The following is an 18,917-nucleotide window of genomic DNA, read 5'->3' on the forward strand; positions in this document are numbered from 1 at the left end:
GCATTCCTGGGCCCTGCGCCGGCCAGTTTGGCTTTGAGCGTCGGGCTGCGACTTAGGCGTCACTACAGGGGGTCCTCACCGAGCACAAGTCTTCCAGCGTCAGACTGGTGGAGCGGAGTTTCTCCTGGTTTTGGTTTGAAGTATCCTCAAGTTCTTCCAAGCTGGACTCTCCGACTTGGTAGCTAGGAGTAGCTCTCTCCTGGCAACGGAGATTTGTCAGTCTAGAGGCCTTTTGCCATAAGATGCTCTTGGTGTCCTCAGAACCAAAAGGTTTATTAACACTGCAGTTTTCCTGAACGTGATAAAGCGTGTGAAATTGTAAAGGTTAAGGAGAACCTAGACCTTCACTGTGCCCCCAGAACTCCCCTCCCTTGAAAATACGACTCCCACCTGCATGCAGAACCCAGGACGGGCTTTTGTTCACAGCGTTTATCCCCAAAACAGTGGTTAATAATAAGTAGTTGGTTACTGCATAATTGTTGAATGAATGAATGAATGAATGAATGAATGAACGAATGAGCAAACATACACACTTAAGGAAACTGATCGGGTTGGGAACATCTGGGAATTCTTGCTTTCCTGGTAGGGAAGCAACCAAACATTTACTGGGCACTACTCCTTGCCAAGTCTTCTAGGCTTTGGCAGGACAGTGGGGAGAGGGGGAGGGCTAGCAAACACAGGCGTCCTTAATGGACACAGAAGGGGGCTTTATAATATCACTTAGACCAAGCCCTCAACCATGTATTCCAAGGATGGTTTGTTCCCTCCCATCCATCCCCCCTACTGCGCATATTCAATAAATATTTATTAACTGCATACTACAGGCGCTTGTTAAATGTTCCTTGATGGTTAGCATGGTTTGCCCGAGGTCACACGAGGCAAGAAGCCTCGGACCCAGCTTCCTTCAACATACATTTCTCTAGCCGCTCTGGGCAGTACGGTCCTGGGCAATGGGGTACGAGAAGGCCTGGCTTCCAGTACTCCCAGGTTAAGACCCTCGGATGAAATGGCCCACGAAAAGTGCCCACCATAACCATTCCTTCACAGTGAGCCGGGTAGATATGCTCACAGCTAGCCGGGGATACACTTCCTCTCAAGAAAAGGATTTCTGCAGTTTTCTCTTACAGCTGACAAAGGGTGGGCCGAGGGCCCTCTAGGGCTGGGAGCCTTGGGAATAGAAGGCTCCAAGTGTCCCATCTCTGGCCTTCGTCTTCATCATCAGACTCCAAAACGGCGGGGTGTGGTGAGCCCACTTGCTCTCCCTACCGCCTGTCCAGGTGCAGGCTGCTCCGGTAGCCAGGCTCCCCTTTTCCTATGTACTTTCCTTTTGAGTTTCCGCTAAAATCTGGAGACATGGAATCCACCCACGGGAACTCCGAGCCCCTCCAACTGAGCATGCGCCAATGCCAGGCTGCTTTTGGTCACCGGCTTGTGAGCTCGCAGAGCTGGGGCTCCGGAGCTGGAGGAAGAGGGAGGAGGGAAAGGGGAGGGGGTGCCTCGAGAGGCGGCGGCTCGCGCGCCTGCGCATCCAGCTCCAGGGACCCTAGGTTTTCTATGGGATTCCCAATCTGCAGCATAGACTTACCCGAGCTTGTTGCGGCGGCGGCTGGGCTTGCGAGGCGCGATCCAAGAGGGATTTAAGCAGCCTAGAGCTGCAGAGAAAAAAAAAAAAAAGAGCGCGAGAGAACCACACACAGAGACGGCTTAACCGTTTATCTGAATTATACATATATATAAAGAACTGTTGAGTTTTATCATTTTCATTAAGTGACCGTGCGCAGCGCTATAACTGTAAGTGGAAAATGCATTCTTCGTTGCTTTTCTGCATGTGTAGTACAGTCAATTGTCTGAGAGATGCTTTGGCTATTGTCACATACTTTACATAGATGCGTCTGAATGCATGGTGGCAATTGCTTTGGTTAATGCTGGCCGTCTGAATGTGTTGTTAGTCAATGGGGGGATCTTTTGGGATAATGGGGGTGGGGGAAGGGGGAGTGTTTATCTGCGGCGTGTTTAGGGGATTGTTTTAGGCTAGATTTAAGATAGGTGAAACAGAGGTGGTTTTTTTAGTGTAAGCCCATAAATAAGCAGATTTCCTTACACGCATTTAAGTAGCTATTCACCGATTGTGAAGTTTTCTGGTTGCTGATAAAACTATTGAGCGGTTGCAGTCAAGTACCAACCTGTCATCCGTGGGGTTGGTGCACCATTTTTCTCACCGTGGAAGAGCAGTGAAGGTGTTTGCTAAGTGAAACTGAGTAGACGAGATGCGGTGTGGAAAACAGTGTTGGTTTCCGAGCGGGTGTTCGTGTTTAGAACCACGGAGCGAGGCGCAAAAGAAACACATTTCTTGTATTTAGAAATGAGCAGATAATTTTTTGGTTTTGATTTTTCGTCATGATGGTGAATGGGCAAAAAAGGAAAGATGTTCAACCACATAGTCAGCCGTCTGTTTTGAACAGAGTCTGAATCTCAGAGCCTCTGAATGGGAACTGTGAGACCCAAACTAGTTACCTGCCTTTGCATCCCGTGTTCACATTCTGGAATACAGGGTTGAGAAATGTAAGCCCAGATATGTTACATTTGGTACTGTTTCTTTAAAGGAGAAAAGGTCGTTTTGTGTTTGAGTTAAAATGAGTTGTAACTTGCCTAGAAACTGAAGCAGGGTCTTTGCAAGGTCAAACCCCCTGTGGAAACCAGGCGGCACTGGTGAATGGGGGTGGGGGTCGGAGGAAATGGTGAGGCTCCGTGCAAGTGCTTAGCGCTGCACGGTTCAGTGCCCTGTGAGATGGGAGAGTGGGAATCCATTTTTCTGGAGTTGTGCTCTTGCCCATATTTTGGAGACTAAAATGAAATGGAAATGCTAGTGGGTGTAGAAAACACAAATGGATACTATCTGTGTGTCACATCCCACTTGAAAACAAGAGGAGCAAAGGAGTTGTATTTCTACATATTAATTTTAAAAACATTAAAGGAATTTCAGGTTGAGACAAATTAAAAACGAAACTCTTGGTGAAAACATGTTTTATCCCCACTATCATCTAAACCGATTATGTGTGTGTTGGGGGTGGGGGTCCTGCATCATTGAATACTTCACCCATAAGTGCACTCTCATTAAGCTTGGGTGTTTAATAACTCCAGAAAATGCTGCCCTGAAGCAGTTGGCAGAATGGCATGAGGCAGGCAGACAAGAGAAGAGCATGGCCAGTGTGAGCTGGATTTCCATGGAAAAAGCAGATTCAATTTCTGTAATGACATAAATTTTCCTTCAAATAAGGCAGATCGTTATACAGCCCCTTGGCCCTTTAGCCAGTCCAACTCTTTCGAACCCCTCAAAGGAATTTATAATTTACAATGGATAAAATCTGAAATAAAAAAAATTCGAGAATATTCTCTCCTGGAAAACCCAAAGTGTAAATCACTGTTCCTCCCTTCCTTAGTTAGGGCAGAAGGATCAATCTCTTGTCATGATTGAGCCATGCTGCCCGTCATCACTGAGAGTTGGGATCTGCTTCACGAATGGTGCGGGTATTGTTACACTGCACTGATAAATGGGTAGTGCAGGAAGAATGGGGAACCTGGTACTAAATCTCAGAGATGCTGGTGTCAGATACCCTGGCTCGTAGGTTGACAGAGTCACATCAGTCAGAGACCTTCAAAAGCATCTAGTCCAAACCCCTTGTTTTACAGATGAGGAAACTGAGGCCCAGAACCACGAAGCTAGGGAAAAGTCAATTAACTTCTAGTCTATGAAATAAACCATTACAGAGTAATGTGAAGTGGAAATGTTCCCTTCTCCCTACAATTTCATCATCCTCAGTGACATTGCTAAGGTCTTCAAATAAACAATTGGCTGGTCCCCAGCATATCTTTCAAGAGAGTCCCAAGGATTCCTTTTCACACCCTATCATTTCTCCCTTTTTATAAGGTCACTTTCTATCTCTTTTCTGTTGCCCCTCACCTCCAATATACTTACCTTATTCAATGTTTAACCTGGCCTTCCTGGCCTCCTCTGCATCTCAGTTAATTTCTTTGTAATCCTTGGATTTTTTTTTTTTGAGAGCACTGGCATATCACTCAAAGGTCCTGTTTGGGCCCTGGCCAGGCCCCTCTCCAACTCCTCTGCGCTCTCATCCTTCAGGGACTCCAGCCTTCTGAGACACTGCAGGCATCATCCTCACTCTTCTTCCGGTCTTGCATCTTCCAGAACTGCTGCAGCTGCAGGGCCTGGGACCTAGCAGAGTGAGGCAGCTGCAGTGTAAATACACAATGGGTTCTGCCAGCTCTACTTTGGCTCCTAGAAGGCAGAACCCAAATCCAAGATGCCTAACTGTCCCCAGCCTTCATGGAAATCCTCCAGATGCAGCCACCTGCAGAGAAGGGGAGGGGTGGGGGGCAGGAAGACTAGAGGAAGAATGCCGGAGTGGCTCAGCCTGAAGTGGGCGCTAGAGAGGACAGCAGTGCTGCTGGCAAAGCCTTTTAGGGCTTGGAAAGCACTTGGGCAGCTGTCTTGCTGCACTGGGACTGCAAAGCAGCAATCACACCTGCCTACCTGGCCCTTCTTTTCTTTCCTTCTTTTTATTTTCTCTTTTCCTCTCACTCAGTTTTTCTATTTCTCCCTCATTTTCTCTCCCGAATGCCTGTACAGTAAAGCTCTAGGCCTTTTAAAGATAATCCAGGCCCTCCTGTTCCTTTTTGAAATATGTAATCTCCCACGCCCTCAGAAAGATAGCCACAACCACCACAGATGTCCCCTTTGGGGAAATGCCAGGAATTTTTACCTGCAAAAAGCTGAGGCATTAGGGAAGGCTTGAGGAAGACAGTCTGAGTTTCTTTCTCATTTAAAAGATGAGTTAAATACTCTTGGGAGTTTTTGTGGAAGCATAGGGGTGAGTTTCTCAACATGTTCAAAAATTAACAATTTTTAAACATTTCTATTTATTTATTTTAAGTAATCTCTATCTCCAACATGGGATTGAACTCACAACCCTGAGATCAAGAGTTGCATGTTCTACCACTGAGCCAGCCAGGAGCCTTACCAATTAACAATTTAATTTAACCCTTCATGGTAAACCTTTGCTGAATTGGGTTGAGCTCGGTCTTGGATAGAGTCTGTCCCTAACAGATGTCACCAGGTCTTACTATCTCATTCTGAAAATAGTCATGCCCAGATGGGTCTGAACACCAGGTAAAATATGCAAAGACTTGCAGCTCTAAGTGCCCTGCTTTCATTTGCTATGCTGTGAATCTCATCTGTAGTAGGATAACATGATTAGAAATGTTGTCCTGTGCAAGCTATAGATTTTCTGTTGGGGTTGCATATAGGTATGGATTCCAAACATTGCTGAGGAGCTCCTTGGGGAATTTCATAAAATGACAGTATAATGTCAATATCAAACAAGGGTCCTAATTCATGAAAGCAATACCTTTTAATATCATTCTGAAGGTCTTTTTCTTTGTATTGGGTGATATCTATGCTCCTTAGATTAGTAAATATTTAGGGACATTGGAAGGTTCTTCTTAAAGAATGGGTCACATTCAGTTTAGTCTAAAGTTGAAATTGACAATGTCCATCTCAGTTACCTTTAGTAGATATAAATGTATCAATTTTCCAAAAGTTTCAAGTGGTACACAAGTTAATAAATGATATTTCTACTGTCCCAGTGGTTAATTCACATAATTAATAGAGCAAATGAACTGGATGGGATCCATATAAATTATTTAATCCATCCCTCTAATACATAAAAAGTGCAGTATATCAAGGAGCATTTTCATCTCAAAGACGTATCTACAATATGAAAGCACAGTCCACAAGGGCAGAGATTACAATGACCTTTTTCATTTTTCCATAATATTTGCACAATGTCTTTTATACTAGATACTCTGTAACATATGTCAATTTAATCTTTGTTCCAAGAATCAGTTGTATGCACCTTGTTAATTATACCAAGAAATTAAATTATTTTGACTAAAAATATGTACAATTAACATTGCTTTCAATATTTTTATGTTACTAAAAGGAAGAGTTGGACTAAAGATTATTATATAATTTATTCTCACTAAAGATATAAAAGCACTATAATAATACCTTTAAGAGTTGCTTAAGAGTTTATTGTAATCCATGAATATTTTTCTGTTTCTCTCTCTTTTTTTTAAAGATATATTTATTTATTTGAGAGAGAGAGAGCGAGAGCACACACTCAAGTGGGGGGAGGGGCAGAGGGAGAGAGAGAATCCCAACCAGACTCCCCACTGAGCATGGAGCTGGACTTTGTGGGCCTCGATCTTGGGGCTCGATCTCAGGACCCATGAGACCATGACCTAGGCTGAAACCACAAGTCAGACGCCCAACTGACTGAGCCACCCAGGCGCCCCTCCTTTTATCTCTTAATAAGTCAAAATATAAATTATTTTTATCTATTTACAAGAACTGATGTTAATAAGTCAAAAAGGGAATCTAAACCCAGACTATGATAGCTATGTGTACCACTTAGATCATGGTTCTTTTGAGCTATGGAATTATTTTAACATGTTCACCCTGTGAAGGGACCACAATAGTGCATTCCTCATTTACAGTTTGTTTCTAAAGATAATTTATGCCCTCTTAAGTGAGTCAAAATAGTTTAAGTTGTTCCCAACCTGGTTCATTGAGAACTTCACAAACGGGGATCCTGGGGGTGCTTCAGAAACTACTTAATGAATGAAACAGAAATGGAATAACAGATTACTCAAGAATCCTCACAGAGGTTTGACACTTTAATAATAAGGTGCCTGTGAATACATTAAAGAGATGTTCTATACCCTTACCAGCTAACTTAAAGCATGCAAGTTGGGTAATTCGTTATGATTCTTACGCTTTCTCTGGATTTCTCCACTGCCTTTCTTCACTGCTTCTAACACAGATGACCTGCTCTGTAACCACCAACTGTTTATTTTTTTTAAGACAATGCACTGCATTTATAACCATTTGTTGGGTTATTTTCAGGTGAACAATCTATTTCCTTTTGTTCTAAATTACACTTAAGACTTGGAGCACTCTTCATTCACCAAGTGGCCTTCAAACTCAATATATCTGATACAATAATTGCCGAACTTTTCATAGAAAGTAGGGCTCTCTTCATTAAAAGGATTTCATTTTTATGAAGTATTACTCATAAAAGGCAAAGTGTTAACTTATCAGTTAAATTTATTTGCAGTTATTACAGATTTATAGAATGAATTCTATTTTTCCTTATTCTTGCTCATATAGGGACTTTTCTGAAAATGGAAATCTTTAAGTTTAAATAATATTTTTTCTCTCCTTTGTTTGGATTTTTTTTATTATCTCTTAGGCTCTGAAAGACAATGAACTTTTGAGGAGCTGAATGTAAATAGATTTTTGCAAATCATTAACATGTTAAATGTGCTTTGGAGCCAGGGTATATTTTTTTCTAACACAAATAACTAGACCCTAATATTTCTGTTGTTTCGTATTTTATTGCAATTGGAGATTTCTTTAAATAGTAGACTGTGGTGCTATGGGAGTCTCTGGTATTTTATATTTCGTGTTGGTTTTATTACTTTGCGATTAGTGTGTTTATTTCTGATTTCTTGAAATTCAATCTTAAATTATGAGGTAAGTGTCTCATGGAGGCTTATTAAGCATTATCGATAAAGTTAACATGCTTATTAATATGTTTTATTTTAATGTACCAAATGGTGCCGTGCAAGTCTGACTTTCAGTTAACAGCTTTTATTTGTTGGAATCCTTTGACAGTTGGTGTTATGAGTTAATGGAAGACCATCAATTTTGTTTATTTCAGAAGTTCAAGTGTTTTTGAAATTTATACTGAAGGCATTTGATGTTTGTTTTCTTGCTAATATGGGAAATTTTATGAAAAAAAGAAAAGAAATTGTGAGATAAGTTTAAATTCTATGTAAAATTTTAGCTTTCCTTTTAAATGTTTATAAAGGTATATTTTTCCTCAGAGAGATGAAGACAATCCATTTACATTTAATCTTTACTCATTTTGAGTTTGTGAATGAAGAATTCCTCAGCCCTCCCCAAGTTTTTAACTGGCTCAAAAGAAAGTAGGATAGGAAATGTAAATAAGAGTTTTCAAGCTAGATATACTTAGAAAGAAAAAAACAAAGAACCAAAAAAAAAAAAAAAACCACATTTGCACAGGTTATTAGTTCAATGACCTTGAATAAGTGGTTCAAACTCTCAACCTCAGTTTCCATTTAAAATAGTAATTCACAGGATTCTTGAACAGAAAATAAAAGACTACATATGTAAAGATATAATGCTTCATTTGTGAAAATGCAGTTAATGATAGTTATTATTGTCATTATCATTCTTTTCATCAGATCAAGAGTTCTGAAACCACTTTAGTCTCTGAGTTGTAGCAGAGCCTACACTCGTGGAACTTCTGAGGGAGGAATCGAGCTATTAAAAGCAGTGAACATTGAACAGTGCTTAGCCTACGTTGTAAAACAAATGTCTATGGAGTAAGTGTGCCAAGCACTGTGTAGTCACTGTGGAATCAACATTAAATAAGATACAGTGTCAGCCTTCAAGGAATTTATGCCTAGGAAGACAGATAAATGCAATTCACTAAGTCAAGTGAAATAGAAAGGTGGCCTGGACGCATAGAAAAGAGAATTTCTGGAAGAAAAGCCTACACTGAGACCTCAAACTTAACATTTTACTCATTCTTTCTTTCAATGCACCTCCTTTCCATTAGACCTTTTTTTTTTTTTTTTTAACCGTCATCCTTCTGCCATGTAATACCAGCATATAATTGGGCCCAACAGAATATGGAGGAACTAAGAGCACATTTTTAAGTTTGTTTCCTAATTGAACTCATTTTAAGGCCACTTATTATTTTTCAAGGTACACTAGTCTTCCCTTATCTGTGGTTTCACTCTGCACAGTTTCAGTTACCCTCAGTGAACCCAGGTCCAGAAGCTGATGATCCCCTGATGCGTAGTCAGAAGCGTCTATAGTAGGGGCGCCTGGGTGGCTCAGTCTGTTAAGCATCTGCCTTCAGCTAGGTCATGGTGCCAGGGTCCTGGGATTGAGCCCTACTTCGGGCTCCTTGCTTAGGGGAGAGCCTGCTTTTCCCTCTCCCTCTGTTGCTTCCCTTGCTTGTGCTTTCTCTCTCTGTGTCAAATAAATAAAATCTTAAAAAAAAAAAAGGTCAACATTAGCTTAATGCTAAGTCACATGTCTACATCACTCACCCCACTTCATCTCATCATACAGGCATTTTATCAGCTCCCATCGTCACAAGAAAGGTCAGTACAGTACAATAAGATATTTTGAGAGGGGGGCGACCACATTCACATAACTTTTGTGACATTATGTTATAACTATTTTACTTTATCGTTAGCTACTGTTGTTAACCTCTTACTACACCTAATTGATAAATTAAACTTTATCATAGGTATGTATGTATAGGAAAAACCATAGTATATATAAGGTTCAGTCCTATCTGCAGTTTCAGGCATTCATTGGTGGTCTTGAAATGTATTTTTTGGGGATGTGGGAGCGCTACCATAACTGAATAAACGTGGCCCTTTTCTCCCATCCAGCCTCCAGCGAGTCACTGGACTTGAACAAAAATATTTCAGGAGCCCTGCCTTTTGATTTAAATTTCATACTATCATACTTCTATCCTTCCATACCTTCCAAAAAAAGAATTTTTAATACTCTCCCCTCACCTCCCTTTTAATTCCAACTAATTTCATGACTTATCTTTCAATGCGTATCTGTGGGAGGACTTTTACGTGATCCATTCTTTCACTCTTTCCTCCCAGGGCCTTTATGATAAGGAAAGTATATCTTCCAACCTGTCTAACTTCTGAGCTGAAAACTTGGTTACAGCCCCTCTGCACGCACGCACATGTGTATACACACACTCGCACATAGACACACACACACACAGACACACACACACAGAGACAAATCCAAATGGTCTTATTGTCTTTAGTTCTTCTTTTTTTTTTTTTTAAGATTTTATTTATTTATTTGACAGAGACAGAGACAGCCAGTGAGAGAGGGAACACAAGCAGGGGAAGTGGGAGAGGAAGAAGCAGGCTCATAGCAGAGGAGCCTGATGTGGGGCTCGATCCCAGAACGCCGGGATCACGCCCTGAGCCGAAGGCAGACGCTTAACCGCTGTGCCACCCAGGCACCCCTGTCTTTAGTTCTTCTAAGACCCATTTTTCTTCTCCTTAGCTTTTTCTCTCTTTTCCCCATATTTTCTGCTTCATTTGCTAGGGAATTTCAAGCATATTTCTAATCTGTCATTAAAAAGGAGCATCCTTTTCTCCCTTTAAATCTGTAAAAGTTGCACAGACATTCTGAGGCTCTTTTGTATAGTAGGAGTCTTGGATGATTCATAGAACTGGGTAGGACTCTCAGTCCTAATTAATTTGGGGGGCTCATTTTCTCACTTGGGAAATGGGAATAATATATTTGCTTTATGGGATGTTGAGGACCATATATATTTGTGTATATACAGATATGCATATGTACACACACACACACACCTAAAAGACCTTAGCACAGAGTAAATAATTCTTCTCCCATTCTTGACCTCTACCTTTCCTCCTGCCATTCTCCTCTGTCTGCGTTTCATCCTTTCTTCTAGTCTCCTGTTCTGTGTTCTGCCCTTTCTAACCGTATTTGTTCTAATTTGCTGGTTAAATAATAGCTAATACCCATATATCCCAGAGACCATGGTGACTACGGTCCTAGAAAAAGTATCCTGAGTCAGGGTCCTAGCTTAGACCTGTGTTCTGCATCTGTTTGGGGAAGCTCTTCCATTTATTTCAGACATACCTCCTGCTAAATTCCCAAAGCCTCCCATGACTAACGTTCAATTGATGAACAATCCTTCCCATGCCAATGATTTATGACATGCTTCATAAATAATGTCAGAGGACATCTGCCAGTGTTTAATTGTCTTCTGCCCTTAATCCTCTCTTTCCTTCACCTTTTCCTCTGAGGTGCCTCCAGCGCCTGTGACACATTCCCATGACACCCTTACTTCACTTCTTTGGTCAGGTCTAATATTATCACTTAGTCCATCTATTGCCCATCAGATAACACCTAATAAATGACAGAAAGGGAAGCCTTAGTGGTGCGCACCATAAATGTTGCAGAATATGTTTGAATCAGGATTAGTCTATCAGAGCCTTCATTTGTTGAGTGTTTGTAGAAGTGTACGCTAACGCACATTGGCTAAGAGCGGAGAATGGCTCTCAAAGTGGGGGTGAGGGAGTAATGCACATACATACAGATACATACATACATACATACATGATATGTATACAATAAGTTCAATGTACTGTCATAGATCATTTCACATTTTTTTTAAAAGATTTTATTTATTTATTCGACAGAGATAGAGACAGCCAGCGAGAGAGGGAGCACAAGCAGGGGGAGTGGGAGAGGAAGAAGCCGGCTCATAGCGGAGGAGCCTGATGTGGGACTCGATCCCAGAACGCCGGGATCACGCCCTGAGCCGAAGGCAGACGCTTAACCGCTGTGCCACCCAGGCGCCCCCATTTCACATTTTTAAGCAAAATATTTAAGAACAAATAGCTTTATAACAAAGCAGTACTTAGGAAACGGTATTAAAACAAAGGCCTATTGAAAGTTTGCTCATTCTCGGTGAGGTGGCGGAGTTGAAAGGGAAGGTGGTTTAAATTTCGTAGTAAGGACATTTTAAACTTTGTTTCTTTAAAGAAATATTTCCAAGACGCTGATAGTTATTGCCCCTCAAAGGGTTTTGTGGAAACTTTTTTTGAGGGAGATAGTGCTTCCTACATCCCACTTTTAGGTATTCCTAGTGCACATGCCAATGGATAGAAGTCTGAGGGTTCCTCTTGTGGAGACCCCAGTAGGCCTTGTTTCCCGTGTTTGCTCAGGGAAGTTACATTAAATTATGCTTGTTACCATCTCAATGTCTTCCGAAGACCCCAGTTGGAGAAGCTGCTTTAGAAGGACACGAGTGGAACTACATAATGGAAAGCCCGTAAAACTAGGAGGCGTGAAATGTGTTTCAGGCATGACAGGTGTGCTGTAGTCATCACTCATGTGAAGTCCTGGAAAAATTACTTAAACTTTTCTGAGATTTCATTTCTTCATGTGAAAAGAAATATGGATCTTGGTTTCTTGGGTGTAAAATACAAATTCTGAAGTCTACACCTTATGATGTTCCGGTACTTTACAACTCCTCGCAGTTAATCCAGCAAGGAAGGGAAAAGAGGAGGAGATGCTTTTTGAGGTGTGCAGTGTTTGGAAATATGCATGGTACACCCCAGCTCTCTGTGCAAGGGGCTCTGCCAGGTTCATAGCAATCCAATGAGATAGCTCTACTTTAGACCAAGAAATTGATACAGGGATTGGGGAATTTGCCTGAAGTCATGAGGTTTATAAGTGATAGCTTTAAGATCCAAAACAGATCTGTGCTCTTTCTACCTACTTCACCCTGTTGCTTTGATATTCATTATATTGATTTTATATGAGGCACTATCTCTCTATTTCATCAATTCATTCATTCCTTCGGCAAATACCTGTGGCATATCTGTCAGTTGCCTGTGCTAGATATACTGGGTGAATTAAAATAGCCATAATCCCTGCCCTCATAGAGCTCAGAGTCTAGCTAGAGAAATATATATTAAACAAAATTACAAATAAGTAGCACAAAATTACAAATAAGATTGAGTACAATGGGAAAAAATATATAAGAAATGTGCTATAAGAAAATGTGACAGGAAGACCTATTTTGAACTGCTTAAAGTAATAGATTCCAGGGAAATCCAGGGAGATATCTAGATTTCAACTCAGCCTCCTGGGATTACTACTAAGGTGTGTTTATAGTTCCTAGGCCTTGAGAAGGAGATGGCTACTGCATTTCTCTATGAGAACAGGAGAGTGGGCCTTGCTCCGAGGTTTTAGCATCTCCCACTTTATCCTTGACTCACAAGGTCCCCAATAATGAGGACAACAACAGAGCTTTTGATGGCAGTACACCTCCAAGAGAACCGTGCTGTGATGCATGTCCTAGCTCACTAGGACAGTTTCCAGACAGAGAAATCTGTAAGCACCTGTGTGTCAGGTGCTCTTCCCAAACCCTTGGCTGCTTTCATGTGATATACACATGTGGGTCTTTAACCATGCTTAAATGCTTCTACAATCCCGTTAAGTTAAATGTGGTTTTCATTTATTCAACAAGTGTTTATTGAACACTTACTATTTACCTTGAGGATATAAGACATTGTTTGTGCCCTCTCGGTGCTCACGTTTCAGCAGTGGAGACCAATAATTGATAGTCTGGTAAGAACAATCATGAGAGGCACATAGAGAACTGTGGTAGCACTTCTGGGGCACACGGAACCCACACCTCCATATGGTGAGGGTTGGAAGGAGCTAGGCTAATTTCAGGGGTGGCAGGAGTAGGAATCAGCTAGATAACGAGCAAAGGGGAGCAGGGATGCCATTATTGACAGAGAGAGCGGGAAACAAGGTATACGGTACTGGCAGGAAAACTTTCAACTTCATGTATCTGACATAATGTTTTAAAAGGTTATAGAACCTTGATCAAATAAGATTAGCATGATGTTATGAAAAGAAATATGGATTTTGTAATCAGGCTGTGTCACAATTATTCTGGGTTATATGAATCATTTTGTCTATGACATTTAGATAATGATACCTATGTGACAGTATTATCCTAGTGATTAAATTATAAATATTGCCACATAGTTATCATTTGATGGATTTTAGAAGTTAGTAGTAACGGTGTTTTTAATCAATAATACTACATATGGTTAAGTTATATTGACTTAATTACATGCATATATTCATCTGATGCTCACAACTCATGCTAAGAATTTTTTTTAAAGATTTTATTTCTTTTTTGAGAGAGAAAACCCAAGCGCAGAATGGAGCAGAGGGAGAGGGAGAAGCAGACTCCCTGCTGAGTGGGGAGCCCGACGTAGGGTTCAATCCCAGGACCCTGAGATCATGATCTGAGCTGAATCAGACACTTAACCAACTGAGCCACCCAGGTACCCCTTTGCTAAGAATTTTTATTATCCCCATTATAGAAGAAATGGAGACTTAGAAACAACAAGTGACAAGCCCACAGTCCCATAACCAACAAGTGGCAACAGCAGAGTCTGACTTTAGAGCACTTTTCCTAATTATATACTAAGAAAGTTTGGATATGAAAAAGAGCAAATCTGTTTTCAATAGATTTCTGAGTTTGTCTCTTTGGGGCTCAAAAGTTTTTTCTGTAAGAATATGACAGTTAAAATCCAACTCAACAAACATCAACTGATTAATCCAGTTTAATATTAATAGACTTTGAGTGCTTGTTATGTGCCAAGCCCTGTACTGGAAAAATCTAGAAGGAAAAAGATTCTCTCATGGAGCTTATGGTATGGAAAGGCAGGACAAACAGGTTTTAAACACTGATCAGTCTGAAAAAAAAAAGAAAAAAGGAATATAACACACATAACAAAGAGACTTAGTCCAAGGAATCCAGGACTGGGTCAAAGTGAGATTTATGCTGGGATCCTAAATTGGGGTGGAAGTTAGCCAGGTGAAGAGTGGTGCACAGAAAGAGTCCTCCACCCACAGGTAATAGCATGTGCAAAGGGCTGGATTTGATAGTGAACCCAGTGAGAACCAGAAGAGTGGCGTTAGATGAGGCTGCAGAATTAGTAGCAAGCAGCCAGGTTCCAGGTTGTCACGAATCTTACAAGGAATGTTAAGGATTTTTTTTTCTGCACCCCAAAAGCAATGAGAAGCTGTTGAAGATTTTAAAAAGGGAGTGACTTGGATCAGACTTGAATTGTCAGATCATCTTCCTGGAGCTGAATTAGGAAGACCCGCTTGGGAGCAGTTGCAGTATCCCGGTGAGGGGTGACAGGTGATACTGGCTTGGTCTGAAGGGGTGCAGCATGGACTCAGAGACCTGCACAGATTTGGGAGATGTTTGGCAGGTAGTTCATACAGGAGTATGACTATATTTGTGAAGACAGGGAGAGAACTGTGCTCGTGAGCAACTGGGTTGATAACTGTACCATTCTTCAGATAGAAAACCTATGCCAAGTATCTGTTCTTTTTTTGTGACTCTTAAGAATGCAGTCTGGAAGTGAATCAAGAAAATGACACTCCCTTTACATTGTTCTAAATAGGTACACTCATCCGAATAAAACATGTGACTCCCACCAAACACTTTCACCCAGTCAGTGGGGTCTGCACTACTCTCAGCCTGTGGAATTACTGCGTGGAATTGGAATCTGTTGCGTTTCAGTTCAAACCTATTGAGGTTTTCTCCAGTCTACAGTTTGTATTAGGTGTTCTCAATCTTTTCCACCAGTACTTTATACTTCTGAGACTTCTCTGCGATGCCAACAACTTTTTCAAGCTCCCAAGGTTAGTGGTTATAATTTCATTATTAGTTGCTTTGAAAGAACACATTGCAGCAAACAGATACTATGAACTCAACAATGATTAAAATTCACATTTAAAGTTTACATTATTAATAGCAGTAGCATTGACACACATTTGAAAAATAATGTGATGATATGTGAAAGGTACACTATTCAGTTTCCAAAGCTGGTATTCGCATGTATTCACAGACCTTTTAAATAATTAAATGAATTCTCCCACCTCCAGACTTCACTCTTGCAATCCACAGAGCAAATTTTCTCTTTCAGATGACCATAAACGTTTTTTATTTCAAATAAGAAACAAAGCTAATGCTAACATGGTCTCTTTAAGAATTGCACATTCTTTAAAAATCAAAGAATAAATTTTTGCTCCCCAGTAATGGCATTAGGCAGGACATTGGGATTATGTAAACAAGTATTCTGTCTGTTCCTATGCGGCATAAATTGGACCCTAGGTTTAGAACCTGGAGTCTGTCCCCAGTGAGGGCATACATTGCATTAAAGCAGTTTTATCTTCCTCTGAATAATATTATACAAAGAAGTCTTATTTTAAGGATAAACATCAGAATAAGACCTACAGAGCCATCAGGAAGCAACATAACTCTAGGGATTTGCCACTGCTTCCTTGTCTTGATCTGTGGGATCTAAGATGTTCCTCTCTCTATACATAGCATCTCAGCTTCTCTCCCTGCAGTTTAGCTCTGCACTCACTATTGATGAAGGATCTGATACCATCACTCTTCCATTCCAAATCTGTGAAAGAGCAAGTCTGATTTCTTCTATCTCTATTTGCAAGCCTTTCCCACAATTCAGCTTCATCAGCTGGCCTGGGCTGTGCCTCTCTTGGGTCAGAGACCCAGCTTTGATTGGATTTTTAGGCCATTTCTGCCAAAAACAGCTCAACTAGACTTTCCTGAATATGAAGTATGGATAGGGCCACTGCAGCTAAAACACCAGATGGGACATATTAATAACAGATACATCCAGTATGTCAGGCAAGGAATAACTGGGAAGATGAGATGAAGGGAGAAGGGAAGTATTTCATGACAAAAATAATACATACACAATACATTATCTTCAGAGCAAAACTGGAGACTGTTACAGCACAGAGACGTAAAAATCCTCCTCCTAATATTCAGTTAATTATTGTGATTATTTGGCATATTTCTTTCTGGTCTCTTCTTTATATGCCTTTTTTTTACATAGTTGTGATGTTAATATAGATAAAATTTACCGTCTTCTAAGTATTCCTTTTTCAAACCAATTCCTTAATTACATCAGGCATTTTTCCAGAGTCATGCTCTTCTTCATTTTCTTTTATCTAGTCTTCTTCCTTGCTTCAGAAAGGATTTCAGTTAGGTCCAGAAAATGTATTAATACAGTCAAATTTTAAAAAACGAATTGGAAAAGAGAGGTTTCAAAAAAGGAAAATGAGGATTTTCTTCTGATTTGTTCTGTCGCACACTTCTGGTTGTTAAACAGAATTCTTCTTAGGCGGTTTGGCAGCCTCCTCTGTATCTTCTTTGAGTCTCTCTGACCTGAAATACACTTTCAGAGCCTATAAGCTGAAAGAAACTCTGTAGTTGGCCAAAGATGTTGTTCTGTTTTGGCAAAGAAATGCGTATTTATCATTAAGTGGACTTTATTACACCATCTCCTGAGGCTGTTCGGTGAGGCCTTTAAGAAATTATTCCAATACTCATGCTTAGGCTTCTGGAGAAACAGCAACAGCAACTACAACTACATTATATCCTCATTTTATGTGTTTTAGTACAATGGCAAGAAACCAGGTGACTCAAAGAGTCGCTCTCATGCCAACTCGGAGTCTCTGCGAACCTCTCAGGATGCCTTGCAAATGTTTTTAAACAACTGTGTCTCAATATGCCTATTCAGGATGAAAATTCAAATTGTATTAGGTCACCTTTAAAAACACTTACTGAATGCCAACGTGTTATAGGCATAGATGAGCAAGACGGTGTCCCCCTCTTCAAAGGGTTCCAAGAGTCTAGCGGAGCCAGGCAAATAAACAAGCAATTGCAATGCACAAAAACGAGCTTGTTGTAGCTAAAGCAGCAGATGCTGCATGGGATATATGCATCCCTGTATTTATTGCAGTATTGATCAGAGAAGTATTTGTTCCTAAACTGAAAATGGGCTGCTTTAAATAAGTAAAATTCTTAGAGGATGGCAAAATTTTCTCTTCGGCGTTCTGCTACATTTCCTTTGAAATGAACGTCACTGCTCTTTATGAGAACTGGAGGAAAATATCATTATCCAAAGTCATAAATGGCACCCGAGCCATTCGATTCACTAATCTTCAGTGATGTAAAGTACTTCAGAAAAAGCCAGAATTAGAGAGAAATATGAATTCCAAATGCTTTAAAAGAAAACATTAATGTTCTATTGTGAAAAATTCAAACATACATTAAAGTTCAGATAATAACATAGTAAGTATGCACTAGCCTACCGTCTAGAATTCACAAATACGAATGTGTTCTCTTATTTTGAAATTCTTTTCATTTCTCTTTTCAGTTCCACTCACCTCTCTTTTTCTCAGAAACGTTCTATTGAACTTAGCATGCATTTTCTTCACAAACATGTTTATTCTTTTTACTAAATACATATGTCTCTATAGTATCATTTTGGCTCTTTGATATTTAAGCACATGACATCATACTGTCTCATTCTCTGACTTGTCCTCTCCAAAAAATTTAGATCACAATTTTTATGCATATAATGTCATTTATTCATTTTAACTATTATACAGTATCTCATCACGTGACTCTACCTCAAATTATTTATCGTTCCCTGTTTGATGATCATTTAGGTTGCCGAGATGTTTTTTTTAGTGTTTGGTATTACAGACTTCCAGTGTATATCTTTTTCACATATGCCCTTGGATATTTGTGTGTTTCTCTAGGGTATATGTGTTGAAATAGAATTCCTAGATCATGTTCCATATACACCTTCTGCTGTATTAGATATTCCCACCAATAATATATTAGAAATAATTCATATTTCTCTACATCTTTGTAAACACTTGTTATAAGCATATTTTAAAAAATATTTTTATCAAATAGATTGGAAAAAATTGTCCCTTGTTATTTTCCATTTCTTTACTCTTTATTGGCCATGTAGGTTTTCTTCTCTGTAAATTATCCATTCTATGCTCTACCTGTTGTTCAATAGGATTGTTTGTATTTTTCTCATATATTATTTGGAATATTTATATATTCTGAATACAGATCCTTTGTTATGTACATTACAGATATCTTCTCCTTGCCTGTTACTTATTCAACTTTATTCATGGTTAATTGTGTCTTAAAAATAGTCGTTAATTTTGAGGTAGTCACGTTTATCAATTTTTTATCATGATTTGTGCATATTGTATTATTTGGGTTTTTTAAAGATTTTATTTATTTATTTGACAGAGATAGAGACAGCCAGCGAGAGAGGGAACA

General features: G+C 40.0%; 1 protein-coding gene across 1 annotated transcript in view; it reads left to right on the top strand.

Moving 5' to 3' along the window:
• The first annotated feature begins 1,711 nt into the window (after positions 1–1,711).
• VSNL1 (visinin like 1) overlaps positions 1,712–18,917 on the top strand; it is a 98,266-nt gene continuing 81,060 nt past the window's right edge. Inside the window, exon 1 of the mRNA XM_008700408.1 lies at positions 1,712–1,791. The gene's annotated coding sequence lies outside the window, so the exon portion shown is untranslated. The remainder of the gene's footprint in view (positions 1,792–18,917) is intronic.

Source organism: Ursus maritimus, unplaced genomic scaffold (genome assembly GCF_017311325.1).
Source record: "Ursus maritimus isolate PB19 unplaced genomic scaffold, ASM1731132v1 scaffold_6, whole genome shotgun sequence".
Taxonomy (NCBI): Eukaryota; Metazoa; Chordata; class Mammalia; order Carnivora; family Ursidae; genus Ursus; species Ursus maritimus.